Below are 14,473 nucleotides of genomic sequence, written 5' to 3' on the forward strand. Positions count from 1 at the left end.
GTTGCGATTCGGCTTGTGGCTGGTGCCATGAGCCACCTCTCACCTCCTTTCTTTTTTTCTTTTCCCATGGCCCAGAGGCCACCGACCTGCTCTTCACGCGGCTGAGCCGCACTGCTGCTCCTCCTGCAGTCCGGAGACCGCCGACGCCCTATTCGCGGCAGAGCCGCGTTGCTGCACACCAAGCGGCCAAAAGGCCGCTACAACATCTCTTGCGGCCAGGAGGCCGCCGACGCACTTCTCTCGTGGCCCAGTGGCCACCGAAGTTACCTGGTGCCCTCCATGGGCAGGGCCTGTCATCCCCGCTGTCTTCCTCCTTGGGCTGCAGGGGAACCGCTTCCCACGACGGGGCCTGTGCGGCCCAGTTCCGGCTCCTCCCTGCTTCAGTGTCTGCAGGGTCGCTGTCCAGGGTCCTGCAGACTTCCTCTTCCTGCCTTTCCCTAGGCACGGGGCCACACCTCTCTCTGCCCTTCTTAAAGGGCCAGTGAGGGAGTAGCCCCAGGATGATGTCACTTCTGGATCCGCCTCTTCAGCCCTATAAAAAGGGCCTGGCTTCATTCTCTCATTGCCTTCTCCTCTAAGGCACTCTGTTCCATGTGGGATCCCGTGTCTTCGTCTTGGTCTCTCGTCATGTCTTGAGTGTTTGTCCTGTCTCGTCAGTTGCAGTATCCAGATGTCTCCAGTTGTCTTCACATCCAGATACCTCTTCCTTCAGCAGCACAAGCCTCCAGGTCTTTCATCTGAATCTTCAAGCCTCAGGTTCCAGCCTCGGTTCTTGTCTGTCTCTGAGCCGTCACTCCGAGTTCTGCTCTCCGAGCCTTGGATCCTGTGGTCCTGCCTGAATCCTGATCCTGACCTGATCTTCGGAGTTCCTTGCTTCTGCCTTGCTCCATGCCAGAGATCCTGCCTGAACCCGCTCCATTCCTGCGTGGCCGAGCCTTGCCTCACTGACCGGGTAGGTCGCACCTTGGTGCAGACCTCATCAGAATCTTTGCCATGTTTGGATTTGCTTCACCTGGAGTCTGCCTTATAATCGGTGTGGTCCGCGACCAGCCTGAGTGGTTGTGTAGGGCACGCAGTTAGACAACGCTCATTCAATGCTCTCTGCCATCTTGAACTCTAGTTTCCTGAGTCGATGTCTGAATTGGAAGTGTGCTTCGTCGGTAACATGCCTTCACTGGCTGTGTAGGGCACATGGCGTGACTGTACTTCTTACGTTGTCTTTGTCTGCAACCTCATCTGAGTCTTCGTCTGCAACCTTGTCTGAGTTCTTGTTGTCTCAGTCCTCAGCCACTGTCCATCCTTTTGCTCTGTTTCCTGTACAGCAGGTCCAAAAGGGCTGTCGAGTGGCCAGAGGACTACTCCAGAGACCACATTGCATTGTGGGTCTCTTCCATGCACTAAGGTTCAGCAGTGGCTAGGGCCCTGCATCTCCAGCCTGTCTGCCCGTGCTTAGACACTCCTCGCCTACCACGGCGCTATCCGGAGCTCCTCTCTGGTCGCGTCATGGTCCAAGGGTACACTCATCTCCAGCGTCCCGCAATGGAGAGCGCCCCCTAATGCTCCCTTCCATCGTGATTGCAACAAAATTCATGTGGGATGTTGTAATAGCAAGACTTATCAGGTAGGGATGTGCAGAGGCAACATTTTCATTTCAGTTCATTTTTTTGCAGGTCATCTCCATTTATTTCATTAGCTTCAAATGAAAAAAAATGTGTTAATTTGTCTTTGTTTTACTTCACATTAAAGTCAATGGGGGAAGCAATGCAGCCTATTTTGAACTTCAAAACCTAAGTTTTCTCATCAATTCTAATTACATTTGTGGTAGACAACATCAAGACTATGTCAATGTTGTACTAAAAGAGGCATGACTATCATCAAGGACCCATAACTGGCAAAAATACTACCAATGGCAGGAGTTCTCCAAGGCACTGTCAGAGGAGTAAAGCAACAGCAAGAGTGTCAAAAGGGGGCACCAATAACAGAGGCATGAACCCTCAAAGACAGCACATAAAAGGGGTAAAGTGACACCAAGAGTGCATGAACATCCTAAGGCACCATGAAGGAGGAACAAAACAGCAAAGGGGGCAGAAAAAAACCCAGCACTGATAGAGGAAGAAAACAACACAAAGATTGCCAAGAAGACTCCAAGGCGCCTGACGTAATATAGGCTGGGATTTTCCATTCTCACAGAGAATGGTGAATCTTGGCGGTAACGGGGGGCCTGCAAAAGCCAGCAGCGATCGCACCACTGCGGTGTTATCGCTGCCGGCTTTCGCACCCAATAGCACCACCGTGAAAGGTGGTGCTATTGGGCGTGCTACTGGCGGTGATAACATGACTTACCTTATCGCCGCCAGCGAAGATAGCTCCACATCCGCCTTCTCACCGCCCTGACTCCACCCCCGGCAAGCTATCACACGCGATAGCCTTAGAAAATAACCTCCATAGTAAGCTCAGCCCAGCACACATCCTAATGTGCCATTGAAGGCACATTTTAGATGCGCTAGAATAACTCCCAGTGCAATGATGGGATTAGCGCATCTAAACCAGTGCATAGCTAATAGCGCTTATCACATGTAAATGCAGTTCAGATGAGGCTATTAGCTATCACTCCTGTTGCAAAAGTCACCATGATCCTGGCATGCATGTTTTAACATGCAAAAATTAATGCCAGCCCCGGAGCTGGTGTTAAGGATTGAAGGACCCCCAAAGCTCCACAGAAAAACAAAAACTACTGCTTTTCTGTGGCTCCTCCTACTTAATATCATTGCAAATCTAAATAGGAGGAACCACAGGAAGCAGCATGAAAAAAAAATGTTGATGGTGGTGAGCTGCTGCTGCTCATACCTGCTTGGTAAAAATATAGAAGCCTGCTCTACTGCTCCTCCTCCAGCCTGTGGTATTCAAAACCTATGAAGCTTGTACTTCCTCCATGCTAATCTCATGCATTGCATGTGCTGTGGCAGACAGAGACAAAAAAACCTTGCTACTATTTCAATCTCTTCTCCACTCCTACCCTGCCCCAGTGAACACAGAAAGTAATGCCACTGCCTCTGTCTTTATCACAGTGAGTGAGACCACAGCAGATCAGAAAAAGCCAAATGCAAATGCCTACTATTTCTAAGCTTTTCTTTAACTCTCAGAGAGCTTCTGAATAGAGATCCATCTTTGTAAAATCCAACAGACAAATGAAGTTTCTTTTACATGCTTAGACCTTTCACTGGGTGGACGTCAGTATCCCTTTATCCAGACAACAGCTGTAGGCTGGTTAAAAAAAAGCTTCACTCAACAAGGCAACAAACACTACCACTGAAAAAAAGAAAAAATTGCCTTGAACAACAGTTTAAGCACTTTATATACTTATATTATATTTAGAAAATACTTTTAATAACAAGATGTCCAATCTCTAAATCTGCAAATAAAAAAATTTGGAAAAAGTTTTTTTGAAAAAAAAAAAATTTTGAAAGGGGTTGTGGTTTCATATTTTGTACATTATAAATTGGCAGCCCGTCAATATTCAATATTTTATAATCATTAACCTGCCAACCACCTTCTTATGTTTTAATAGAAAATCCTTCTTTAATCCAAAAATACCTTAATTTTGATTATTTATTTATTTATTTATTTATTTATTTTAAAGAAAAAGAACAGTATAATCTTGTTTGCTGCTGTGCTGTATTCTTCCATTTGTTAACTATTACAATGGACCTGAGTTCTTATTATACCAATCTTATAAGAAGCATATTCCAAACATGATGTTCCTTCATTCCCAGAAATTATAGTCCCAGACGTTATAATCCTTAATTGCGAAACATTTATCGTTTCATTCTCCCAACTAGGCCACGTTTCAGACTTCGTCTTTCCTCAGGGGTTGGTCTTCCTTCAAAGCAAACGAACATCCATGGAGCATTCTGAGAGAATTTGAACTTTGGATTAAATAAGGATTTTCTATTAAAACATAAGAAGGTGGTTGGTAGGTTAATGATTATAAAATATTGAATATTGACAGGCTGCCAATTTATAATGTACAAAATATGAAACCACAACCCCTTTCAAAACATGTTTTTTCAAAAAATCTTTTTCCAAAATTTTTTATTTGCAGATTTAGAGATTGGACATCTTGCTAATAAAAGTATTTTCTAAATATAATGGGGCGGATTTTAACAGCCCTGCTCGCGTAAATCCGCCCGGATTTACGTGAGCAGGGCCTTGCGCGCCGGCGCGCCTATTTTCCATAGGCCTGCCAGCGCGCGCAGAGCCCCGGGACTCGCGTAAGTCCCGGGGTTTTTTGTCGGGGGCGTGTCGGGGGCGTGTCAGGGGTGGTGCCAATCGACGCAGCATTTTGGGGGCGGGATGTGGCGTTTCGGGGGTGGGCCCAGGGGCGTGGTTTTGGCCTGGGGCGGTCCGGGGGCATGGCCGCACCCTCCGGAACCGCCCCCGGGTCGCTTCTCGGCACGCTAGCGGCCCGCTGGCGCGCGGGGATTTACTTCTCCCTCCGGGAGGCATAAATCCCCGGACAAAGGTAGGGGGGGTTTAGATAGGGCCGGGGGGGTGGGTTAGGTAGAGGAAGGGAGGGGAAGGTGAGGGGAGGGCGAAAGAGAATTCCCTCCGAGGCCGCTCCGATTTCGGAGCGGCCTCGGAGGGAACGGAAGCAGGCTGCGCGGCTCGGCGCGCACCGGCTGCCCAAAATTGGCAGCCTTGCGCGCGCCAATCCTGGATTTTAGCAGATACGCGCGGCTACGCGCGTATCTGCTAAAATCCAGCGTACTTTTGTTTGCGCCTGGAGCGAGAACAAAAGTACGTGAACGCGCCTTTTTAAAAAATCTACCCCAATATAAGAAAAAAAAAGCTTCACCATGATTTGTCTTCCTTCTGGTCTTGCCAATTTTTCCTGTCTTGGATCCTAAAAGGCTGCTATGTCACATAGACATGAATTGGTTGCTACGGTTACCAGCTAGCCCTTGCCTGTACTGGCTTCTTGCTCAGTACAGCGATAGAATTGAATGTGAAATATATGAAACACTTTTTCATTTAAATTTGTGAGCAGCCTCCATTCATGTCATGGCTCCATGAATGAAACAAAAATGGTCCAATATGTTGCATTTTACACATTATTTCAAATGAATGCAAATCCCTACCATCGGGTCTTTTACTCTTTTACCTGTTACCCCTTGTCCTTTGGGACAGTTGATCTGGTAGTACATTAGCAGAACTGTTGTAACAGCTTCTTATGTTTTGAAGACTAAGTTTCCTTTAGGAAGGAAAATTCTACAGGTTTAATATAGTAATCTACATAGTAACATAGTAGATGATGGCAGAAAAAAACTAGGTATTATTTTCAAACTGTTAAGGAAACATTCCACCTGCCAACCACAAAGTGTGAACACTTGTAAGATTTCTCCTTATCCAGGACAGGTTTTTTTTGGGGGGTTTTTTGTTTTTCTTCTTTGCACATCTTGGGTTGAAAAGAAAATAACATCTCCACTTAGTTCCCTCTAACACATCAGTTGTATCTACTAAATTCCACCAAATCATCCAAGGGTTCTTTAATCAAGTCCTTGAGGGCTAAAATCATGGCCTGGTTAACCATGCTGATGCATATTCATGGTGGAGATGCTGAAAACAAATTATCTGTTAGCATCCCTTGCTGAGAGCCTTTGCTACAGACCATTTCAGTTCACTTAGAAATTATGGCACCTCATTTCACCTGAGACTTCACTGGATTTTACTTACATACAGCATTTTTAGCATCACCTTACAATAAGAGAGCAAGCAAAGTGTAACAGTCCTCTCCCATATTGGGTCTGATTTTAAAAGCATTTTCTCAAGTAAAACTGCACTTTACTCGAGTAAGTGGGCTTTTGAAGATTGCTACAATTTATGCCATTGAATTGTCCATAGGATTTAGTTACATAAGTACACTTTACTCGAGTACTGGGTACTTGCCAGGTTTTTGTCGCCTGGTTTGGCCTCTGTTGGAAACAGGATGCTGGGCTTGATGGACCCTTGATCTGACCCAGCATGGCAATTTCTTATGTTCTTATGTTCTTATAAATAGCTTTTGAAAATTGCTACAGTAGTAGTTACAGTTACGCACATAACTCCTTTTGAAAATTCACCTGTATGTGAGTAGACTCAAGCTCTTTGATATTTTAATCCTTTCCTTGGAATTGCATGCCTTTGGTCTGAAGACCATAAAATACTTCTCCTTCTGATCTGACAGCCTTACTATCTAATAATAGGGGCTGATGTAATAAAACCCATGCCACAACAAGCAGTTTTAGCAATGATTTTTCATACCACCCACGTTAAAAGCACACGGCCACGCTCGATGCAGTAAACTAATTGTATGCAAATCAAATTGGCATTAAAAATCCTCAGTAAGCCTAAAAAGCATGCAGAAATCCACAATAAAAACCACACTAAAGTCCAGTGCTAGTTTGAAAAATGTTGCACTTCTATCACCTTATTGGGTGATAGAATTGACCCAGGCTGACCTATAGTGTGATTGATGGTGCAAAGATGTCCATCTGTTTTCTTGGACACTTCTCCTTGAATGGAAATAAATGGCAGCCTCTTCCAAGGCCATTTTGCTAGTGCTGGGTGGTGTCAAGTGAGCTCTGGACTAGGAGCTGGAGGTTTTCTTGGTGCTGGAATTTATAGCTGGAGATGGTGGTTGTTCAATTGCGATTAGTGAGTGTTGACTTTTGTGCTGCTTGTTTTTCCTTTGCTGTTTCCTATCCTTTTGTCCGGGTTCTTGAATGAATCTTTAGAGTGTTGATTGTTGGGCTATGATTGTCTTCTTGACCACTTTTGTGTTTAGGTTCTTGAAAGAGCAGAATGCGTGTTCATAGCTGTGGAGAGATTGGAGAGTGACAGAAGGGGTGCAAGTGGGAGAGTGGATGAGTGTGACAGATGGACAAGTGGTGATAGAGAGGATAGGAGGAATGTGGTACATGAGTTGGTGGAATATAGATAGTGAGGGGAGATAGGGCGGGAGGAGAGTGGCGTGCATGAGGTAGAGGATGCAGTTAAAAGGGGGAAAAAAAGAAAGTGGTTGAAGCAGCCAGAACATGTGGAGAGGGAAAGGGATGGGGCAAAGGGAGTAGTGCTCAGAGAGGTAGGGACCCGCCTCATTCATCATCTGCAAGTGACGAGCAGGTGGGAACCATCAGCCAGCAGCTTCAGGAGAAGCGGCATCAACGTGATATGCACTTCATGGAAGAAGAGAAGGATCTTCTGGTACAGCGGGTCTGCAAGAAGCACAGTGCAATCTTTGATCAGAAGACATCCTCAAAGAGCAAGGGAAAGATCTGGCAGAGTATCACTAAGGATGTGAGCAGCCTGTCAGTGATGACCAGGTCAGCTAAAGCATCGCTGGTGGGACACCAGCACAGCTGTCAAGGACAAACTGGCACTCATCGAAAGGTGCACGCGCCAAATAGGAGGAGACCACCATGCAAACTGCAGCTGATGCCGATGGAAGACTTAGTCTAGAGGACTCTTCAGCAGGTGAGTATGGTGGATAATGTATTGGTGAGGGGGGGTCAGAAGTATGTAATAGTACTTGGCTATGATATGTCTTTTGTTATTTCCTAGGTGATCATCAGCCGATGGTCACAGAGGGGCCTGCCACAGAGGGTGAGGCTGAAACATGACACAGGCACTGTATCCTGGCCCAAGGATGCAGGACCTCCCTGTCATGGAGTCACAGCCACTGCCTCCTTGGACCAAAGTGTAGAAATCTCTGGCTGAAGCATGAAAGGTCTGTGATAAAATGGAGTTACACCAATGAAGAATCAGACCAGTCTGTCATTAAAAATGTCACTTTATTAACTCACATTCAAAAATAGAACATATAAAAAAAATTTAAAAAATAGGTACATGGCCACAGTGCATATTAAAAACATTTAAAATTGGAAAATATTAAAGACATATTATAAAACAGGTAGATAGCCACAGTGCCTATTTTTCCTGGCATTCATGTTCCTTGGGCTTTGCGCCTACTTGCAATAACAGACACCATCCTAAAAGGCATGGACCACGGCCAATCATACATTCTAGCCCTCTTAGATATCTCAGCAGCTTTTGATACGGTGAACCACAAAATCTTAATATCACGCTTAGCAGAGATAGGCATCTCTAACACAGCCCTATCATGGTTCTCCTCCTACCTTGACCACAGAAAGTACTTAGTCAAACTTGATAAATCCGAATCCACACACATTCCTCTTTCACAAGGCGTACCCCAGGGCTCCTCCCTTTCCTCCACCCTCTTTAACATCTACCTTCTCCCTCTTTGCCACTTATTATCCAAACTGGGACTAAAATTCTTCTTGTACGCTGACGACGTACAAATACTTATCCCCATCCAAAACTCCCTCAACGAAACCCTGCACTTCTGGGAGACATGCCTCACATCTATCAACGCCCTCCTTTCCAACCTACACCTTGCACTCAATACTTCAAAAACTGAAATCCTAATTATTACTAATCAACCCAGCTTATCCATTCACCAACTGCAACAGAACACTTCACAAAATCTCACACCTCCGTCCACTGTCAGAGATCTAGGAGTTCTCTTAGATACACAACTTAGCTTCAAATCCCACATCAAATCACTCCTAAAAGGGGGCTTCTATAAACTCCAAACCCTCAAAAAACTTAAGCCTCTCCTCCACGCACATGACTTCCGTACCGTTATGCAAACCACTATACTATCAAAACTTGACTATTGCAACTCACTGCTAATAGGCCTTCCAGCTTCCACAATCAAACCCCTCCAAATCTTACAAAATGCCATGGCTCGCATCCTTACAAACTCAAGAAAGACTGATCATATTACTCCCATATTACAAAACCTCCACTGGCTACCAATCACCTATCGCTCTCAATACAAAACACTTACTATCATACATAACACGCTATATAAAAATAACTCCCCCTGGATCGAAGATATGCCACACTTCCACCAGGCCAACCGTCCTACCAGAAACTCCCTTGTGGGCACCCTCCACACCCCTTCACTCAAAATTGCTCACCTCACAAACACCAGAGCGAGAGCCTTCTCCATCGCCGGCCCCACCCTTTGGAACTCCCTCCCCACCGAGCTCCGACTAGAACCTTCACTTAATCAATTCAAAAAAGGAATCAAGACCTGGTTATTTAAACAGGCCTATCCCAACGCCTCTCAACCCTAGCATTTGACTTCTCCTCAACACTCATTATTTCCCTCTCCCTAGTACAGTGTCCCCCCGCCCCCCTACACACCCTCCCTCCCTCACCACCCCATCCATTTTATGGCTTCCTGATATTCAGTCACCACCTTCCTGATATTCAGTCACTCCTTCCCATCGCCACCACCTGCCCCCTTGTACAGTTCCTACCCCACCCCGCCTCCCCTATGCGCTTCATCCCCCGCCCCGCGCTACCCCCCACTCTGTCGCCTCTTGTATATAATTAATTTATGTCCAACCTGGTTAACCACATGTAATCTCATTTAATAACTGTGGCGCCCGTTGGCTCTACAGTAAAGTTGTCACCTTTTAACTTCCTATCCTTCCTCCATCTATCATTGTAATTTCCTTTCTCAGTTGTCTGTAAACCGACATGATGTTTTTTTTACGAATGCCGGTATATAAAAGTTATAAATAAATAAAATAAATAAATAAATAAGAGACAAATGTTAGAGTTAGAACACTTATCTCTTCCACACAACCCTCCCTGCCCCTTATATGTACCTCTATAGTCTGCTGTGACCCTGAGATTGAGCTCATTTCCCCTTGCCATACTATCTCCGTCTGTGGCAGTCGTGAGCATATTCAGCTCTGGCCCCAGGTCCAGGTCATAGATTCACATCCAGTTGAAAGTATATTGGAGGGAGATATTGTGAAGCATGCACACAGCACAATGGTATCTGCAACTTTCTCAAATGAAAACTATACACTTCTCCAGAGTGGCCAAGGCAGTGGAACCAGTTTTTCAAAACATCAACTATACATTCTATGACCACTCTGGTTCTCGTGTTCACCTTGTTATACCGGATTTCCGCTGTTGTATGTGGTGCAGACAGGGGTGTGAGCAGCTTGCTTTGCAGCCATAACCAGCACTTGTGCAAAATATTATTTTATTTCATTTATTATTTTTGATACCCAATCTTGAGAGCTTATATTTAAAATTTTCAGCTAATGCTTTTGGTATCCACCCCAGAGAGCTTGCATGTATTGTGGAATATTACGCACATTGGCACCATGTACCAGAAAGTTTGTACTATTCTGCCTTTGGTTCCTACCCCAGAGAGCGCCTTACATATACCCACCCCAGACATTTGATTGTATAGCAGAATAGTATGTGCTTTAGGCACCATGCACCAGAAAATATGCACTATTCTGCTTTCAGTACCCACTTTAGAGAGCTTACATTATAACATTTTAGCTTACACTTTGGTTTGACTTCTATTTCAAATTTACTGAGCAACCAGCCTTTTCCAATATTTCCCATCAATGAAATTTTGAGCCAGTGCTGACTGCAGAAGGACGAAGGCATCATGGCTACTTTCAGAAAACTTGGAGATAGCACTGAGGATCTTCATGTCTGCATTCCACACTGCTTGTACATTCAGGGAGTGGAAAAGCTCCCTGTTACGATACAGTAAATCCCAAATTTCACTTTTCACAATAATCTAGGAAGCAACCATTAACTCACATATTATAAGCTTTTATCCAAGACCATCGTGGATAAAGGACTTTTTTTACTTCGTGGAAGAGAGCATCCAGATAAGTGCAGAGTTTTTATTGCACAATGTGATGCCAAGTGACATTTTTATATGCAAAATAAATTAATGCTTAAAAAATATTGACTCATATTTCACTAAAAAAGTCATAAAAAAAAACCTCACAGAGTAATGAATGACCGATGATTATACACTTTCAGCATAACTGAAGGTTTTCAAACATGAATTCAATTGTGTAAGCCCTGTGCTCATATGATGGTCATGGATAAATGTTTATATTATGTGAGTTAATGATTGCTTCCTAGATTATTGTGAAAAGTGAGATCTGGGATTTAGTATTCATTAGAGATTCTTACACTTCTTGGGTTATTTCTCTTTTGGCCCTGTTATGGCATGACATTTCTCTCCTGTGTGGGGAGGTGACAGCAGAAAGAGTGCAAATGATTGTACCAATTGCATTCAACATGCCAGCTATATAAAAAAAAATATGCTTCATCTCCTGCCACTCTGAAAGCTGCAGTAGGTACCTGATGTACTCCCTCACTCATTTCATCAAAGCCCTCAGTACCTGGTTTAAATGCCTTGAAAATGATGACTGGTCCATTCCAGTCACCACAGCTACTGTATTCTGGAATGAGCTAATGGCAAGAAAGTGCAAGGTAGTGAGAAGCTTGAACATACCCGATTGGTTAAAAGATCAATATCATCCCTGATTTCTTCATATAGAGAGAGAGAATTGCCCTGAAGTCCAGTCTATATGTCCACTGCCTGCGTAACCTTCTAAGAACAGCCTGAACCAGGAAAGCCTGCTCCGCTTGGACCCGCTTTCTTCTTCGGTGATGAACAGTCTTCTTTCTCTCTCTTCCCTCACTTTTCCTTGTTCTAAAGCTTCTGTTGCTATAATTCTTCAGCTCACTCACAAAATGTACCAAACACTCAAAAAAATATATGTAGTCCATACTTGGTACAGAGAAGCACCTGTACACAGCAACACCATAGACTAAAATGTGATTTAAGTTTTACTCCTGCCTTGACCCTGGCATTAAATTTCCTGCTTTAAAAAACACGTACTAAAATGTCTCTCTGCTAACCTGTCTCTCTCCATTGCCCTGTAATAGTAAATAGCATTGTTTAAATGTGATTTCCATGTACCGGTTTTTCTTAGCATGGGGGTAGGTTGCGCTAAAATACATATTATATTCCACAGTTAGGTTAGTGCCTAAAAACCAGTGTGAAAACCAGAGTGAAAACCAGTGGTAGGCTAAGCGTGGCTTATTACATCAGCCCCATTAGTCTAATATTCTGTATTTTGAGCCTCCTTTGAGAAAAATCTTCCTTTTTGAGCTAAAAATTCATGAAAGAGTGACCCTATGAATTAAATCACTCATGCAATAAATCCTGGCACATGTAGCCTGCACAGACAGAATCGTCATACTGAGCACCTGCATCTTCCTGCTGGAACCCTTTGCTGCTTAGGAACAGATGGACAAAGGGTTCATGACATCAGTACATGTCATCTGGCCCTGATAAAAAGACAGGGCCAGATAGTCTCCAGCCGTGGACTTAGAGCCCGTATGAAACGAAGAGGATTGGAACAGTACTCTTTCTGCTGTGCCACAATGCTTTATAAATTAGATCTGTGTTTATTGTAATGCATAATGCATTCCCTTGCATAATCTTGTGTGTCTATTTGGCCAGTTTCTTTTTAAAGTCTTGTATCTGACTATGCGAAGACTTAATTATCAAAACTTTCTTCCATGGATAAACAGCTGTTTACCCACAGAAAAAGAGCCACTGAACATTTGCCCTCCCCCCCAATGTGGGTAAAAAATACCCTGTATATTTGTCGCTGACAAGGGGTATGGTGAGGTTGGAAGAGGGAGAGTACCTGGGAGGTAGGAGTAACTTTCATCTTGAACGCCCCATGCATGCTTTCAGCAGATGTATTGTATTTGTACTTGCTTAAAAGGTGCAAATCTACATGCTGAGGTTCGGGCCCCAATTCCCATGTCTGGTGCATTTTCAAAGGGAAACCCTGTGGGGTTTTAAAATTGCCCCCTTAATAACATATGTAATCCAATTTTAGAGTGCCAGCTAACTACCAATGGGGCCATAAAATAATTTGGTCTGATTCCAATTCCAAAAGCTCTTACACAGTTTCTTGGACCCCAGGGCCAGGTTCTTTTACTGGTGGGGGGGGAAAGGAATTTCTCTTTCAAGACCCTGGATGGCAGGAGTGTCACGATGACTCTTTTACCTAGGAGAGGTGCTAGTAATGTAGGTACCAATAAAATGTAGGAGAATCTGATGCAGTGTTCAAAAAATAAACTTTACTGAAGGTATCTCTGAATAGCTAATGGCACTAGAGATGTGAATCGTGTGATCAATCGTCTTAACGATCGATTTCGGCTGGGAGGGGGAGGGAATCGGATCGTCGCAGTTTGGGTTTTTTAAATATCGTGTAAATCGTGTAAATCGTGTAAATTGAAAACCAGCACACTAAAACATCCCTAAAACCCACCCCGACCCTTTAAAATAAATCCCCCTCCCTCCCGAACCCCCCCAAATGCCTTAAATTACCTGGGGTCCAGTGGGGGGGGGGAAGGGGGAGGGTGGGAAAACCAGCACACTAAACAACCCTAAAACCCACCCCGACCCTTTAAAATAAATCCCCCACCCTCCCGAACACCCCCAAAATGCCTTAAATTACCTGGGGTCCAGAGGAAGGGTCCCGGTGTGATCTTTTACTCTCGGACCTCCGTGCGTTGTAGAAATGGCGCCGGCGCTACCTTTGACCTGTCATATGACAGGTCAAAGGTAGCGCCGGCGCCATTTTTTTTTTGTCCCCCGACGTCAGGAGCGTAGGAGATCACTCCCGGACCCCCGCTGGACCCCCAGGGACTTTTGGACAGCTTGGGGGGGCTCCTGACCCCCACAGGATTTGCCAAAAGTCCAGCGGGGAGATTGTTCCGGACCCCCGCTGGACTTTTGGCAAGTCTTGTGGGGGTCAGGAGGCCCCCCCAAGCTGGCCAAAAGTCCCTGGGGGTCCGGGAGCGATCTCCTACGCTCCTGACGTCGGGGGACAAAAAAACAAAATGGCGCCGGCGCTACCTTTGACCTGTCATATGACAGGTCAAAGGTAGCGCCGGCGCCATTTCTACAACGCACGGAGGTCCAAGAGTAAAAGATCACACCGGGACCCTTCCTCTGGACCCCAGGTAATTTAAGGCATTTTGGGGGGGTTCGGGAGGGTGGGGGATTTATTTTAAAGGGTCGGGGTGGGTTTTAGGGTTGTTTTAGTGTGCCGGTTTTCCCGCCCTCCCCCTTCCCCTCCCCCTTCCCCCGATTTACGATTTTTTGACGATAAATCGGGGGAATTGTTATTGTATCGCAGCTCTAACGATTTTTGACGATTTAAAATATATCGGACGATATTTTAAATCGTCAAAAAACGATTCACATCCCTAAATGGCACACCAGTTCTTATCACCACAGGTGGTTCTTTTATAGTCCTCAGTTTTCTCAGTGTCTGTACAAGGAAAACACTCACTCTCCAGGGCATGGGTAAATGAGGTTCCCATGTGGGCAGGAATATTCTGATGTGAGCAGAAAAAAAATCCTCCACACTGGCCAGAAGGATTTAGTTCTCCAGATGTATAGTCTTTAGATCTTTTGATGGAAAAGGATCCACTCAGGAACACGCAGCTCTCTGATGTTCCACTTTCAGGGTAAGAAGGAGGC

This window comes from Rhinatrema bivittatum, chromosome 8, assembly GCF_901001135.1.
Source record: "Rhinatrema bivittatum chromosome 8, aRhiBiv1.1, whole genome shotgun sequence".
Lineage (NCBI taxonomy): Eukaryota > Metazoa > Chordata > Amphibia > Gymnophiona > Rhinatrematidae > Rhinatrema > Rhinatrema bivittatum.